The sequence below is a fragment of the Ranitomeya imitator genome, chromosome 2 (genome assembly GCF_032444005.1).
Source record: "Ranitomeya imitator isolate aRanImi1 chromosome 2, aRanImi1.pri, whole genome shotgun sequence".
Classification (NCBI taxonomy): Eukaryota; Metazoa; Chordata; class Amphibia; order Anura; family Dendrobatidae; genus Ranitomeya; species Ranitomeya imitator.
This window is the reverse complement of record NC_091283.1, coordinates 162,056,820-162,074,543: the sequence shown is the minus strand read 5'-3', so window position 1 is coordinate 162,074,543 and position 17,724 is coordinate 162,056,820. Positions and strand designations below refer to the sequence as shown.

At 48.3% G+C, this 17,724-nt stretch overlaps 1 protein-coding gene across 1 annotated transcript in view; it reads left to right on the top strand.

Annotated features, from left to right (window-relative positions):
• The first annotated feature begins 723 nt into the window (after positions 1–723).
• DPH7 (diphthamide biosynthesis 7) overlaps positions 724–17,724 on the top strand; it is a 45,140-nt gene continuing 28,139 nt past the window's right edge. Inside the window, exon 1 of the mRNA XM_069747692.1 lies at positions 724–851. The gene's annotated coding sequence lies outside the window, so the exon portion shown is untranslated. The remainder of the gene's footprint in view (positions 852–17,724) is intronic.

Here is a 17,724-nt window from a genome sequence, read left to right as displayed (position 1 = left end):
GCGTTTTTGTGCGTTTTTGCTGCAGTTTTCTTGCGGATTTGCTGCGTTTTTTACCCCTTCAGTCTTCTATAATGGAATGGGTGCAAAAACGCTGCAGATTCACAAAAAATAAGTGACATGCTGCTTCTTTTCAACCGCAGCGGAATTTCCGCAGTGTGCCTAAGGCTATGTGCACACGTAGGAAAAGAGGTGCAGAATTTTCTGCACAAAATCCGCATCTCCTGGCAGAATCCGCAGCCGCGGATTTGCCGCGGTTTTAATGCGGACTTTGTGCGGTTTTTATGCAGAATTGATGCAGATTTTCGGCGGTTTTTGCCACTGCGGAATTTTGACATGGAGGAGTGCAGAAACGCTGCAGATCCGCACAAAAGAAGTGACATGCACTTCCACACTGATTTTTCCGCACCATGTGCACAGCTTTTTTTCCCATTGAATAACATTGTACTGCACATCACAGTGCGGATCTGCAGCGATTCTGCACGGAAAAATCCGCTGAAGATCCGCAGCAAATCCGCATCGTGTGCACACAGCCTGTAATAAGTGTTGTTGCTGTAAACTCCGTAGTAACGTACAGTACATATGTGCCGGTTGTGGTAGTAAAAGCGTCAGTCCGCCGTGTGTCCGGTTACTTTGTGACTGCAGCTGCTCACGGAGAGGGGAGGACTCTATCCCAGATCCATTCCTTCCTGCCATTCGAGTAAAGCTGTGGTAGCCACGTGATGAAATTCAGCCAATCAGAGTAAGAGAACATCCTCTGGCTGATGCATGTAACAATCATCTTTTCACGGAGGCGGAGTTTCCTGGGGGCTAACCCGGAAGTGGTTGTAAAGGCTTTTAGATGCTGCACGCTGGTGAGTAGCGTACTGACTGTGACGTCACTAGTGTATGTATGTATGTATGTATATATATATATACACACACACACGAGTGTAACTGGTGAGTGTGTGCTGGCTGTGACGTCACCAGTGTACTAATATACAGGAGCGTAATTGGTGAGTGTGTGCTGGCTGTGACGTCACCAGTGTACATATATACAGGAGATTAACTGATTAGTGTGTGCTGGCTGTGACGTCACCAGTGTACATATATACAGGAGATTAACTGATTAGTGTGTGCTGGCTGTGACGTCACCAGTGTACATATATACAGGAGCGTAACTGGTGAGTGTGCTGGCTGTGATGTCACCAGTGTACATATGTACAGGAGCGTAACTGGTGAGTGTGTGCGGGCTGTGACGTCACCAGTGTACATATATACAGGAGTGTAACTGGTGAGTGTGTGCTGGCTGTGATGTCACCAGTGTACATATGTACAGGAGTGTAACTGGTGAGTGTGTGCTGGCTGTGACATCACCAGTGTACATATGTACAGGAGTGTAACTGGTGAGTGTTTGCGGGCTGTGACGTCACCATTGTACATATATACAGGAGCGTAACTGGTGAGTGTGTGCTGGCTGTGACGTCACCAGTGTACATATATATAGGAGTGTAACTGGTGAGTGTGTGCTGGCTGGACGTCACCAGTGTACATATATACAGGAGCGTAACTGGTGAGTGTGTGCTGGCTGTGACGTCACCAGTGTACATATATACAGGAGTGTAACTGGTGAGTGTGTGCTGGCTGGACGTCACCAGTGTACATATATACAGGAGTGTAACTGGTGAGTGTGTGCTCGCTGTGACGTCACCAGTGTACATATATACAGGAGATTAACTGATTAGTGTGTGCTGGCTGTGACGTCACCAGTGTACATATATACAGGAGATTAACTGATTAGTGTGTGCTGGCTGTGACGTCACCAGTGTACATATATACAGGAGATTAACTGATTAGTGTGTGCTGGCTGTGACGTCACCAGTGTACATATATACAGGAGCGTAACTGGTGAGTGTGCTGGCTGTGATGTCACCAGTGTACATATGTACAGGAGCGTAACTGGTGAGTGTGTGCGGGCTGTGACGTCACCAGTGTACATATATACAGGAGTGTAACTGGTGAGTGTGTGCTGGCTGTGATGTCACCAGTGTACATATATACAGGAGTGTAACTGGTGAGTGTGTGCTGGCTGTGACGTCACCAGTGTACATATGTACAGGAGCGTAACTGGTGAGAGTGTGCTGGCTGTGATGTCACCAGTGTACATATATACAGGAGTGTAACTGGTGAGTGTGTGCTGGCTGTGATGTCACCAGTGTACATATATACAGGAGTGTAAATGCTGGTGAGTGTGTGCTGGCTGTGATGTCACCAGTGTACATATGTACAGGAGTGTAACTGGTGAGTGTGTGCTGGCTGTGACATCACCAGTGTACATATGTACAGGAGTGTAACTGGTGAGTGTTTGCGGGCTGTGACGTCACCATTGTACATATATACAGGAGCGTAACTGGTGAGTGTGTGCTGGCTGTGACGTCACCAGTGTACATATATATAGGAGTGTAACTGGTGAGTGTGTGCTGGCTGGACGTCACCAGTGTACATATATACAGGAGCGTAACTGGTGAGTGTGTGCTGGCTGTGACGTCACCAGTGTACATATATACAGGAGTGTAACTGGTGAGTGTGTGCTGGCTGGACGTCACCAGTGTACATATATACAGGAGTGTAACTGGTGAGTGTGTGCTGGCTGTAATGTCACCAGTGTACATATATACAGGAGCGTAACTGGTGAGTGTGCTGGCTGTGATGTCACCAGTGTACATATGTACAGGAGCGTAACTGGTGAGTGTGTGCTGGCTGTGATGTCACCAGTGTACATATGTACAGGAGTGTAACTGGTGAGTGTGTGCTGGCTGTGACGTCACCAGTGTACATATATACAGGAGCGTAACTGGTGAGTGTGCTGGCTGTGACGTCACCAGTGTACATATATACAGGAGTGTTACTGGTTAGTGTGTCCTGGCTGTGACGTCACCAGTGTACTAATATACAGGAGTGTAACTGGTGAGTGTGTGTGGGCTGTGACGTCACTATTGTACATATATACAGGAGTGTTACTGGTGAGTGTGTGCTGGCTGTGACATCACCAGTGTACATATGTACAGGAGTGTAACTGGTGAGTGTTTGCGGGCTGTGACGTCACCATTGTACATATATACAGGAGCGTAACTGGTGAGTGTGTGCTGGCTGTGACGTCACCAGTGTACATATATATAGGAGTGTAACTGGTGAGTGTGTGCTGGCTGGACGTCACCAGTGTACATATATACAGGAGCGTAACTGGTGAGTGTGTGCTGGCTGTGACGTCACCAGTGTACATATATACAGGAGTGTAACTGGTGAGTGTGTGCTGGCTGGACGTCACCAGTGTACATATATACAGGAGTGTAACTGGTGAGTGTGTGCTGGCTGTAATGTCACCAGTGTACATATATACAGGAGCGTAACTGGTGAGTGTGCTGGCTGTGATGTCACCAGTGTACATATGTACAGGAGCGTAACTGGTGAGTGTGTGCTGGCTGTGATGTCACCAGTGTACATATGTACAGGAGTGTAACTGGTGAGTGTGTGCTGGCTGTGACGTCACCAGTGTACATATATACAGGAGCGTAACTGGTGAGTGTGCTGGCTGTGACGTCACCAGTGTACATGTATACAGGAGTGTTACTGGTTAGTGTGTCCTGGCTGTGACGTCACCAGTGTACTAATATACAGGAGTGTAACTGGTGAGTGTGTGTGGGCTGTGACGTCACTATTGTACATATATACAGGAGTGTTACTGGTGAGTGTGTGCTGGCTGTGACATCACCAGTGTACATATGTACAGGAGTGTAACTGGTGAGTGTTTGCGGGCTGTGACGTCACCAGTGTACATATATACAGGAGCGTAACTGGTGAGTGTGCTGGCTGTGACGTCACCAGTGTACATATATACAGGAGTGTTACTGGTTAGTGTGTCCTGGCTGTGATGTCACCAGTGTACATATGTACAGGAGTGTAACTGGTGATTGTGTGCTGGCTGTGACGTCACCAGTGTACATACATACAGGAGTGTAACTGGTGAGTGTGTGCTGGCTGTGACATCACCAGTGTACATATGTACAGGAGTGTAACTGGTGAGTGTTTGCGGGCTGTGACGTCACCATTGTACATATATACAGGAGCGTAACTGGTGAGTGTGTGCTGGCTGTGACGTCACCAGTGTACATATATATAGGAGTGTAACTGGTGAGTGTGTGCTGGCTGGACGTCACCAGTGTACATATATACAGGAGCGTAACTGGTGAGTGTGTGCTGGCTGTGACGTCACCAGTGTACATATATACAGGAGTGTAACTGGTGAGTGTGTGCTGGCTGGACGTCACCAGTGTACATATATACAGGAGTGTAACTGGTGAGTGTGTGCTGGCTGTAATGTCACCAGTGTACATATATACAGGAGCGTAACTGGTGAGTGTGCTGGCTGTGATGTCACCAGTGTACATATGTACAGGAGCGTAACTGGTGAGTGTGTGCTGGCTGTGATGTCACCAGTGTACATATGTACAGGAGTGTAACTGGTGAGTGTGTGCTGGCTGTGACGTCACCAGTGTACATATATACAGGAGCGTAACTGGTGAGTGTGCTGGCTGTGACGTCACCAGTGTACATATATACAGGAGTGTTACTGGTTAGTGTGTCCTGGCTGTGACGTCACCAGTGTACTAATATACAGGAGTGTAACTGGTGAGTGTGTGTGGGCTGTGACGTCACTATTGTACATATATACAGGAGTGTTACTGGTGAGTGTGTGCTGGCTGTGACATCACCAGTGTACATATGTACAGGAGTGTAACTGGTGAGTGTTTGCGGGCTGTGACGTCACCATTGTACATATATACAGGAGCGTAACTGGTGAGTGTGTGCTGGCTGTGACGTCACCAGTGTACATATATATAGGAGTGTAACTGGTGAGTGTGTGCTGGCTGGACGTCACCAGTGTACATATATACAGGAGCGTAACTGGTGAGTGTGTGCTGGCTGTGACGTCACCAGTGTACATATATACAGGAGTGTAACTGGTGAGTGTGTGCTGGCTGGACGTCACCAGTGTACATATATACAGGAGTGTAACTGGTGAGTGTGTGCTGGCTGTAATGTCACCAGTGTACATATATACAGGAGCGTAACTGGTGAGTGTGCTGGCTGTGATGTCACCAGTGTACATATGTACAGGAGCGTAACTGGTGAGTGTGTGCTGGCTGTGATGTCACCAGTGTACATATGTACAGGAGTGTAACTGGTGAGTGTGTGCTGGCTGTGACGTCACCAGTGTACATATATACAGGAGCGTAACTGGTGAGTGTGCTGGCTGTGACGTCACCAGTGTACATGTATACAGGAGTGTTACTGGTTAGTGTGTCCTGGCTGTGACGTCACCAGTGTACTAATATACAGGAGTGTAACTGGTGAGTGTGTGTGGGCTGTGACGTCACTATTGTACATATATACAGGAGTGTTACTGGTGAGTGTGTGCTGGCTGTGACATCACCAGTGTACATATGTACAGGAGTGTAACTGGTGAGTGTTTGCGGGCTGTGACGTCACCAGTGTACATATATACAGGAGCGTAACTGGTGAGTGTGCTGGCTGTGACGTCACCAGTGTACATATATACAGGAGTGTTACTGGTTAGTGTGTCCTGGCTGTGATGTCACCAGTGTACATATGTACAGGAGTGTAACTGGTGATTGTGTGCTGGCTGTGACGTCACCAGTGTACATACATACAGGAGTGTAACTGGTGAGTGTGTGCTGGCTGTGACATCACCAGTGTACATATGTACAGGAGTGTAACTGGTGAGTGTTTGCGGGCTGTGACGTCACCAGTGTACATATATACAGGAGCGTAACTGGTGAGTGTGCTGGCTGTGACGTCACCAGTGTACATATATACAGGAGTGTTACTGGTTAGTGTGTCCTGGCTGTGACGTCACCAGTGTACTAATATACAGGAGTGTAACTGGTGAGTGTGTGCTGGCTGTGACGTCACCAGTGTACATATATACAGGAGTGTTACTGGTGAGTGTGTCCTGGCTGTGACGTCACTATTGTACATATGTACAGGAGCGTAACTGGTGAGTGTGCTGGCTGTGACGTCACCAGTGTACTAATATACAGGAGTGTAACTGGTGAGTGTGTGCTGGCTGTGACGTCACCAGTGTACTAATATACAGGAGTGTTACTGGTTAGTGTGTCCTGGCTGTGACGTCACCAGTGTACATATATACAGGAGTGTTACTGGTTAGTGTGTCCTGGCTGTGACGTCACCAGTGTACTAATATACAGGAGCGTAACTGGTTAGTGTGTGCTGGCTGTGACGTCACCAGTGTACATATATACAGGAGTGTAACTGGTGAGTGTGTGCTGGCTGTGACGTCACCAGTGTACATATATACAGGAGTGTTACTGGTGAGTGTGTCCTGGCTGTGACGTCACTATTGTACATATGTACAGGAGCGTAACTGGTGAGTATGTGCTGGCTGGATGTCACCAGTGTACATATATACAGGAGCGTAACTGGTGAGTGTGCTGGCTGTGACGTCACCAGTGTACATATATACAGGAGTGTTAGTGGTTAGTGTGTCCTGTCTGTGACGTCACCAGTGTACTAATATACAGGAGTGTAACTGGTGAGTGTGTGCTGGCTGTGATGTCACCAGTGTACTAATATACAGGAGCGTAACTGGTGAGTGTGCTGGCTGTGATGTCACCAGTGTACATATATACAGGAGTGTAACTGCTGGGGAGTGTGTGTGGGCTGTGACGTCACTATTGTACATATGTATGAGTGTAACTGGTGAGTGTGTGCTGGCTGTGACGTCACCAGTGCACATACATACAGGAGTGTAACTGGTGAGTGTGTGCTGGCTGGACGTCACCAGTGTACTAATATACAGGAGTGTAACTGGTGAGTGTGTGCTGGCTGTGACGTCACCAGTGTACATATATACAGGAGCGTAACTGGTGAGTGTGCTGGCTGTTATGTCACCAGTGTACATATATACAGGAGTGTAACTGCTGGTGAGTGTGTGTGGGCTGTGACGTCACCAGTGTACATATGTACAGGAGTGTAACTGGTGAGTGTGTGCTGGCTGTGACGTCACCAGTGTACATACATACAGGAGTGTAACTGGTGAGTGTGTGCTGGCTGTGACATCACCAGTGTACATATGTACAGGAGTGTAACTGGTGAGTGTTTGCGGGCTGTGACGTCACCAGTGTACATATATACAGGAGCGTAACTGGTGAGTGTGCTGGCTGTTATGTCACCAGTGTACATATATACAGGAGTGTAACTGCTGGTGAGTGTGTGTGGGCTGTGACGTCACTATTTTACATATATACAGGAGTGTTACTGGTGAGTGTGTGCTGGCTGTGACGTCACCAGTGTACATATGTACAGGAGTGTAACTGGTGAGTGTGTGCTGGCTGTGACGTCACCAGTGTACATACATACAGGAGTGTAACTGGTGAGTGTGTGCTGGCTGTGACATCACCAGTGTACATATGTACAGGAGTGTAACTGGTGAGTGTGTGCTGGCTGTGACGTCACCAGTGTACATACATACAGGAGCGTAACTGGTGAGTGTGTGCTGGCTGTGACGTCACTATTGTACATATATACAGGAGTGTAACTGGTGAGTGTGTGCTGGCTGTGACGCCACTATTGTACATATGTACAGGAGTGTAACTGGTGAGTGTGTGCTGGCTGGACGTCACCAGTGTACATATATACAGGAGCGTAACTGGTGAGTGTGTGCTGGCTGTGACGTCACCAGTGTACATATGTACTGGAGCGTAACTGGTGAGTGTTTGCGGGCTGTGACGTCACCAGTGTACATACATACAGGAGCGTAACTGGTGAGTGTGTGCTGGCTGTGACGTCACTATTGTATATATATACAGGAGTGTAACTGGTGAGTGTGTGCTGGCTGTGACGTCACTATTGTACATATATACAGGAGTGTAACTGGTTAGTGTGTGCTGGCTGTGACGTCACCAGTGTACATATATACAGGAGTGTAACTGGTGAGTGTGTGCTGGCTGTGACGTCACCAGTGTACTTATATACAGGAGTGTAACTGGTGAGTGTGTGCTGGCTGTACGTCACCAGTGTACATATATACAGGAGCGTAACTGGTGAGTGTGTGCGGGCGGTGGCGTCACCAGTGTACATATGTACTGGAGCGTAACTGGTTAGTGTGTGCTGGCTGTGACGTCACCAGTGTACATATATACAGGAGTGTTACTGGTGAGTGTGTGCTGGCTGTGACGTCACCAGTGTACATATGTACAGGAGTGTAACTGGTGAGTGTGTGCTGGCTGTGACGTCACCAGTGTACATACCTACAGGAGTGTAACTGGTGAGTGTGTGCGAGCTGTGACGTCACTATTGTACATATGTACAGGAGCGTAACTAGTGAGTGTGTGCTGGCTGTGACGTCACCAGTGTACATGTATACAGGAGTGTAAGTGGTGAGTCTGTGCTGGCTGTGACGTCACCAGTGTACATGTATACAGGAGTGTAAGTGGTGAGTCTGTGCTGCCTGTGACGTCACCAGTGTACATATATACAGGAGTGTAACTGGTGAGTGTGTGCTGGCTGTGACATCACCAGTGTACATATGTACAGGAGCGTAACTGGTGAGTGTGTGCTGGCTGTGACGTCACTATTCTACATATATACAGGAGTGTAACTGGTGAGTGTGTGCTGGCTGGACGTCACCAGTGTACATATATACAGGAGCGTAACTGGTGTGTGTGTGCGGGCTGTGACGTCACCAGTGTACATATGTACTGGAGCGTAACTGGTTAGTGTGTGCTGGCTGTGACGTCACCAGTGTACATATGTACAGGAGTGTAACTGGTGAGAGTGTGCTGGCTGTGACGTCACCAGTGTACATATGTACAGGAGTGTAACTGGTGAGTGTGTGCTGGCTGTGACATCACCAGTGTACATACATACAGGAGCGTAACTGGTGAGTGTGTGCTGGCTGTGACGTCACTATTGTACATATATACAGGAGTGTAACTGGTGAGTGTGTGCTGGCTGTGACGCCACTATTGTACATATGTACAGGAGTGTAACTGGTGAGTGTGTGCTGGCTGTGAAGTCACCAGTGTACATATATACAGGAGCGTAACTGGTGAGTGTGTGCTGGCTGTGACATCACCAGTGTACATGTATACAGGAGCGTAACTGGTGAGTGTGTGCGGGCTGTGACGTCACCAGTGTACATATGTACAGGAGTGTAACTGGTGAGTGTGTGCTGGCTGTGACGTCACCAGTGCACAAACATGCAGGAGTGTAACTGGTGAGTTTTTGCGGGCTGTGACGTCACCAGTGTACATACATACAGGAGCGTAACTGGTGAGTGTGTGCTGGCTGTGACGTCACCAGTGTACATATGTACAGGAGTGTAACTGGTGAGAGTGTGCTGGCTGTGACGTCACCAGTGTACATATGTACAGGAGTGTAACTGGTGAGTGTGTGCTGGCTGTGATGTCACCAGTGTACATATATACAGGAGTGTAACTGCTGGTGAGTGTGTGTGTGGGCTGTGACGTCACTATTGTACATATGTATGAGTGTAACTGGTGAGTGTGTGCTGGCTGTGATGTCACCAGTGTACATATGTATGAGTGTAACTGGTGAGTGTGTGCTGGCTGTGACGTCACTATTGTACATATATACAGGAGTGTAACTGGTGAGTGTGTGCTGGCTGTGACGTCACTATTGTACATATATACAGGAGTGTAACTGGTTAGTGTGTGCTGGCTGTGACGTCACCAGTGTACATATATACAGGAGTGTAACTGGTGAGTGTGTGTTGGCTGTGACGTCACCAGTGTACTTATATACAGGAGTGTAACTGGTGAGTGTGTGCTGGCTGGACGTCACCAGTGTACATATATACAGGAGCGTAACTGGTGAGTGTGTGCGGGCTGTGGCGTCACCAGTGTACATATGTACTGGAGCGTAACTGGTTAGTGTGTGCTGGCTGTGACGTCACCAGTGTACATATATACAGGAGTGTTACTGGTGAGTGTGTGCTGGCTGTGACGTCACCAGTGTACATATGTACAGGAGTGTAACTGGTGAGTGTGTGCTGGCTGTGACGTCACCAGTGTACATGTATACAGGAGCGTAACTGGTGAGTGTGTGCTGGCTGTGACGTCACCAGTGTACATATGTACTGGAGCGTAACTGGTCAGTGTGTGCTGGCTGTGACGTCACCAGTGTACATATATACAGGAGTGCTACTGGTGAGTGTGTGCTGGCTGTGACGTCACCAGTGTACATATGTACAGGAGTGTAACTGGTGAGTGTGTGCTGGCTGTGACGTCACCAGTGCACATACATGCAGGAGTGTAACTGGTGAGTTTTTGCGGGCTGTGACGTCACCAGTGTACATACATACAGGAGTGTAACTGGTGAGTGTGTGCTGGCTGTGACGTCACCAGTGTACATGTATACAGGAGCTTAACTGGTGAGTATGTGCTGGCTGTGACATCACCAGTGTACATATGTACAGGAGTGTAACTGGTGAGTGTTTGCGAGCTGTGACGTCACTATTGTACATATGTACAGGAGCGTAACTAGTGAGTGTGTGCTGGCTGTGACGTCACCAGTGTACATGTATACAGGAGTGTAAGTGGTGAGTCTGTGCTGGCTGTGACATCACCAGTGTACATATGTACAGGAGCGTAACTGGTGAGTGTGTGCTGGCTGTGACGTCATTATTGTACATATATACAGGAGTGTAACTGGTGAGTGTGTGCTGGCTGTGACGTCACCAGTGTACATACATACAGGAGTGTAACTGGTGAGTGTGTGCGAGCTGTGACGTCACTATTGTACATATGTACAGGAGCGTAACTAGTGAGTGTGTGCTGGCTGTGACGTCACCAGTGTACATGTATACAGGAGTGTAAGTGGTGAGTCTGTGCTGGCTGTGACATCACCAGTGTACATATGTACAGGAGCGTAACTGGTGAGTGTGTGCTGGCTGTGACGTCATTATTGTACATATATACAGGAGTGTAACTGGTGAGTGTGTGCTGGCTGTGACGTCACCAGTGTACATATATACAGGAGTGTAACTGGTGAGTGTGTGCTGGCTGGACGTCACCAGTGTACATATATACAGGAGCGTAACTGGTGTGTGTGTGCGGGCTGTGACGTCACCAGTGTACATATATACAGGAGCGTAACTGGTGAGTGTGCTGGCTGTGACGTCACCAGTGTACATATATACAGGAGTGTTACTGGTTAGTGTGTCCTGGCTGTGATGTCACCAGTGTACATATGTACAGGAGTGTAACTGGTGATTGTGTGCTGGCTGTGACGTCACCAGTGTACATACATACAGGAGTGTAACTGGTGAGTGTGTGCTGGCTGTGACATCACCAGTGTACATATGTACAGGAGTGTAACTGGTGAGTGTTTGCGGGCTGTGACGTCACCAGTGTACATATATACAGGAGCGTAACTGGTGAGTGTGCTGGCTGTGACGTCACCAGTGTACATATATACAGGAGTGTTACTGGTTAGTGTGTCCTGGCTGTGACGTCACCAGTGTACTAATATACAGGAGTGTAACTGGTGAGTGTGTGCTGGCTGTGACGTCACCAGTGTACATATATACAGGAGTGTTACTGGTGAGTGTGTCCTGGCTGTGACGTCACTATTGTACATATGTACAGGAGCGTAACTGGTGAGTGTGCTGGCTGTGACGTCACCAGTGTACTAATATACAGGAGTGTAACTGGTGAGTGTGTGCTGGCTGTGACGTCACCAGTGTACTAATATACAGGAGTGTTACTGGTTAGTGTGTCCTGGCTGTGACGTCACCAGTGTACATATATACAGGAGTGTTACTGGTTAGTGTGTCCTGGCTGTGACGTCACCAGTGTACTAATATACAGGAGCGTAACTGGTTAGTGTGTGCTGGCTGTGACGTCACCAGTGTACATATATACAGGAGTGTAACTGGTGAGTGTGTGCTGGCTGTGACGTCACCAGTGTACATATATACAGGAGTGTTACTGGTGAGTGTGTCCTGGCTGTGACGTCACTATTGTACATATGTACAGGAGCGTAACTGGTGAGTATGTGCTGGCTGGATGTCACCAGTGTACATATATACAGGAGCGTAACTGGTGAGTGTGCTGGCTGTGACGTCACCAGTGTACATATATACAGGAGTGTTAGTGGTTAGTGTGTCCTGGCTGTGACGTCACCAGTGTACTAATATACAGGAGTGTAACTGGTGAGTGTGTGCTGGCTGTGATGTCACCAGTGTACTAATATACAGGAGCGTAACTGGTGAGTGTGCTGGCTGTGATGTCACCAGTGTACATATATACAGGAGTGTAACTGCTGGGGAGTGTGTGTGGGCTGTGACGTCACTATTGTACATATGTATGAGTGTAACTGGTGAGTGTGTGCTGGCTGTGACGTCACCAGTGCACATACATACAGGAGTGTAACTGGTGAGTGTGTGCTGGCTGGACGTCACCAGTGTACTAATATACAGGAGTGTAACTGGTGAGTGTGTGCTGGCTGTGACGTCACCAGTGTACATATATACAGGAGCGTAACTGGTGAGTGTGCTGGCTGTTATGTCACCAGTGTACATATATACAGGAGTGTAACTGCTGGTGAGTGTGTGTGGGCTGTGACGTCACCAGTGTACATATGTACAGGAGTGTAACTGGTGAGTGTGTGCTGGCTGTGACGTCACCAGTGTACATACATACAGGAGTGTAACTGGTGAGTGTGTGCTGGCTGTGACATCACCAGTGTACATATGTACAGGAGTGTAACTGGTGAGTGTTTGCGGGCTGTGACGTCACCAGTGTACATATATACAGGAGCGTAACTGGTGAGTGTGCTGGCTGTTATGTCACCAGTGTACATATATACAGGAGTGTAACTGCTGGTGAGTGTGTGTGGGCTGTGACGTCACTATTTTACATATATACAGGAGTGTTACTGGTGAGTGTGTGCTGGCTGTGACGTCACCAGTGTACATATGTACAGGAGTGTAACTGGTGAGTGTGTGCTGGCTGTGACGTCACCAGTGTACATACATACAGGAGTGTAACTGGTGAGTGTGTGCTGGCTGTGACGTCACCAGTGTACATATATACAGGAGTGTAACTGGTGAGTGTGTGCTGGCTGGACGTCACCAGTGTACATATATACAGGAGCGTAACTGGTGTGTGTGTGCGGGCTGTGACGTCACCAGTGTACATATGTACTGGAGCGTAACTGGTTAGTGTGTGCTGGCTGTGACGTCACCAGTGTACATATGTACAGGAGTGTAACTGGTGAGAGTGTGCTGGCTGTGACGTCACCAGTGTACATATGTACAGGAGTGTAACTGGTGAGTGTGTGCTGGCTGTGACATCACCAGTGTACATACATACAGGAGCGTAACTGGTGAGTGTGTGCTGGCTGTGACGTCACTATTGTACATATATACAGGAGTGTAACTGGTGAGTGTGTGCTGGCTGTGACGCCACTATTGTACATATGTACAGGAGTGTAACTGGTGAGTGTGTGCTGGCTGTGAAGTCACCAGTGTACATATATACAGGAGCGTAACTGGTGAGTGTGTGCTGGCTGTGACATCACCAGTGTACATGTATACAGGAGCGTAACTGGTGAGTGTGTGCGGGCTGTGACGTCACCAGTGTACATATGTACAGGAGTGTAACTGGTGAGTGTGTGCTGGCTGTGACGTCACCAGTGCACAAACATGCAGGAGTGTAACTGGTGAGTTTTTGCGGGCTGTGACGTCACCAGTGTACATACATACAGGAGCGTAACTGGTGAGTGTGTGCTGGCTGTGACGTCACCAGTGTACATATGTACAGGAGTGTAACTGGTGAGAGTGTGCTGGCTGTGACGTCACCAGTGTACATATGTACAGGAGTGTAACTGGTGAGTGTGTGCTGGCTGTGATGTCACCAGTGTACATATATACAGGAGTGTAACTGCTGGTGAGTGTGTGTGTGGGCTGTGACGTCACTATTGTACATATGTATGAGTGTAACTGGTGAGTGTGTGCTGGCTGTGATGTCACCAGTGTACATATGTATGAGTGTAACTGGTGAGTGTGTGCTGGCTGTGACGTCACTATTGTACATATATACAGGAGTGTAACTGGTGAGTGTGTGCTGGCTGTGACGTCACTATTGTACATATATACAGGAGTGTAACTGGTTAGTGTGTGCTGGCTGTGACGTCACCAGTGTACATATATACAGGAGTGTAACTGGTGAGTGTGTGTTGGCTGTGACGTCACCAGTGTACTTATATACAGGAGTGTAACTGGTGAGTGTGTGCTGGCTGGACGTCACCAGTGTACATATATACAGGAGCGTAACTGGTGAGTGTGTGCGGGCTGTGGCGTCACCAGTGTACATATGTACTGGAGCGTAACTGGTTAGTGTGTGCTGGCTGTGACGTCACCAGTGTACATATATACAGGAGTGTTACTGGTGAGTGTGTGCTGGCTGTGACGTCACCAGTGTACATATGTACAGGAGTGTAACTGGTGAGTGTGTGCTGGCTGTGACGTCACCAGTGTACATGTATACAGGAGCGTAACTGGTGAGTGTGTGCTGGCTGTGACGTCACCAGTGTACATATGTACTGGAGCGTAACTGGTCAGTGTGTGCTGGCTGTGACGTCACCAGTGTACATATATACAGGAGTGCTACTGGTGAGTGTGTGCTGGCTGTGACGTCACCAGTGTACATATGTACAGGAGTGTAACTGGTGAGTGTGTGCTGGCTGTGACGTCACCAGTGCACATACATGCAGGAGTGTAACTGGTGAGTTTTTGCGGGCTGTGACGTCACCAGTGTACATACATACAGGAGTGTAACTGGTGAGTGTGTGCTGGCTGTGACGTCACCAGTGTACATGTATACAGGAGCTTAACTGGTGAGTATGTGCTGGCTGTGACATCACCAGTGTACATATGTACAGGAGTGTAACTGGTGAGTGTTTGCGAGCTGTGACGTCACTATTGTACATATGTACAGGAGCGTAACTAGTGAGTGTGTGCTGGCTGTGACGTCACCAGTGTACATGTATACAGGAGTGTAAGTGGTGAGTCTGTGCTGGCTGTGACATCACCAGTGTACATATGTACAGGAGCGTAACTGGTGAGTGTGTGCTGGCTGTGACGTCATTATTGTACATATATACAGGAGTGTAACTGGTGAGTGTGTGCTGGCTGTGACGTCACCAGTGTACATACATACAGGAGTGTAACTGGTGAGTGTGTGCGAGCTGTGACGTCACTATTGTACATATGTACAGGAGCGTAACTAGTGAGTGTGTGCTGGCTGTGACGTCACCAGTGTACATGTATACAGGAGTGTAAGTGGTGAGTCTGTGCTGGCTGTGACATCACCAGTGTACATATGTACAGGAGCGTAACTGGTGAGTGTGTGCTGGCTGTGACGTCATTATTGTACATATATACAGGAGTGTAACTGGTGAGTGTGTGCTGGCTGTGACGTCACCAGTGTACATATATACAGGAGTGTAACTGGTGAGTGTGTGCTGGCTGGACGTCACCAGTGTACATATATACAGGAGCGTAACTGGTGTGTGTGTGCGGGCTGTGACGTCACCAGTGTACATATATACAGGAGCGTAACTGGTGAGTGTGCTGGCTGTGACGTCACCAGTGTACATATATACAGGAGTGTTACTGGTTAGTGTGTCCTGGCTGTGATGTCACCAGTGTACATATGTACAGGAGTGTAACTGGTGATTGTGTGCTGGCTGTGACGTCACCAGTGTACATACATACAGGAGTGTAACTGGTGAGTGTGTGCTGGCTGTGACATCACCAGTGTACATATGTACAGGAGTGTAACTGGTGAGTGTTTGCGGGCTGTGACGTCACCAGTGTACATATATACAGGAGCGTAACTGGTGAGTGTGCTGGCTGTGACGTCACCAGTGTACATATATACAGGAGTGTTACTGGTTAGTGTGTCCTGGCTGTGACGTCACCAGTGTACTAATATACAGGAGTGTAACTGGTGAGTGTGTGCTGGCTGTGACGTCACCAGTGTACATATATACAGGAGTGTTACTGGTGAGTGTGTCCTGGCTGTGACGTCACTATTGTACATATGTACAGGAGCGTAACTGGTGAGTGTGCTGGCTGTGACGTCACCAGTGTACTAATATACAGGAGTGTAACTGGTGAGTGTGTGCTGGCTGTGACGTCACCAGTGTACTAATATACAGGAGTGTTACTGGTTAGTGTGTCCTGGCTGTGACGTCACCAGTGTACATATATACAGGAGTGTTACTGGTTAGTGTGTCCTGGCTGTGACGTCACCAGTGTACTAATATACAGGAGCGTAACTGGTTAGTGTGTGCTGGCTGTGACGTCACCAGTGTACATATATACAGGAGTGTAACTGGTGAGTGTGTGCTGGCTGTGACGTCACCAGTGTACATATATACAGGAGTGTTACTGGTGAGTGTGTCCTGGCTGTGACGTCACTATTGTACATATGTACAGGAGCGTAACTGGTGAGTATGTGCTGGCTGGATGTCACCAGTGTACATATATACAGGAGCGTAACTGGTGAGTGTGCTGGCTGTGACGTCACCAGTGTACATATATACAGGAGTGTTAGTGGTTAGTGTGTCCTGGCTGTGACGTCACCAGTGTACTAATATACAGGAGTGTAACTGGTGAGTGTGTGCTGGCTGTGATGTCACCAGTGTACTAATATACAGGAGCGTAACTGGTGAGTGTGCTGGCTGTGATGTCACCAGTGTACATATATACAGGAGTGTAACTGCTGGGGAGTGTGTGTGGGCTGTGACGTCACTATTGTACATATGTATGAGTGTAACTGGTGAGTGTGTGCTGGCTGTGACGTCACCAGTGCACATACATACAGGAGTGTAACTGGTGAGTGTGTGCTGGCTGGACGTCACCAGTGTACTAATATACAGGAGTGTAACTGGTGAGTGTGTGCTGGCTGTGACGTCACCAGTGTACATATATACAGGAGCGTAACTGGTGAGTGTGCTGGCTGTTATGTCACCAGTGTACATATATACAGGAGTGTAACTGCTGGTGAGTGTGTGTGGGCTGTGACGTCACCAGTGTACATATGTACAGGAGTGTAACTGGTGAGTGTGTGCTGGCTGTGACGTCACCAGTGTACATACATACAGGAGTGTAACTGGTGAGTGTGTGCTGGCTGTGACATCACCAGTGTACATATGTACAGGAGTGTAACTGGTGAGTGTTTGCGGGCTGTGACGTCACCAGTGTACATATATACAGGAGCGTAACTGGTGAGTGTGCTGGCTGTTATGTCACCAGTGTACATATATACAGGAGTGTAACTGCTGGTGAGTGTGTGTGGGCTGTGACGTCACTATTTTACATATATACAGGAGTGTTACTGGTGAGTGTGTGCTGGCTGTGACGTCACCAGTGTACATATGTACAGGAGTGTAACTGGTGAGTGTGTGCTGGCTGTGACGTCACCAGTGTACATACATACAGGAGTGTAACTGGTGAGTGTGTGCTGGCTGTGACATCACCAGTGTACATATGTACAGGAGTGTAACTGGTGAGTGTTTGCGGGCTGTGACGTCACCAGTGTACATACATACAGGAGCGTAACTGGTGAGTGTGTGCTGGCTGTGACGTCACTATTGTACATATATACAGGAGTG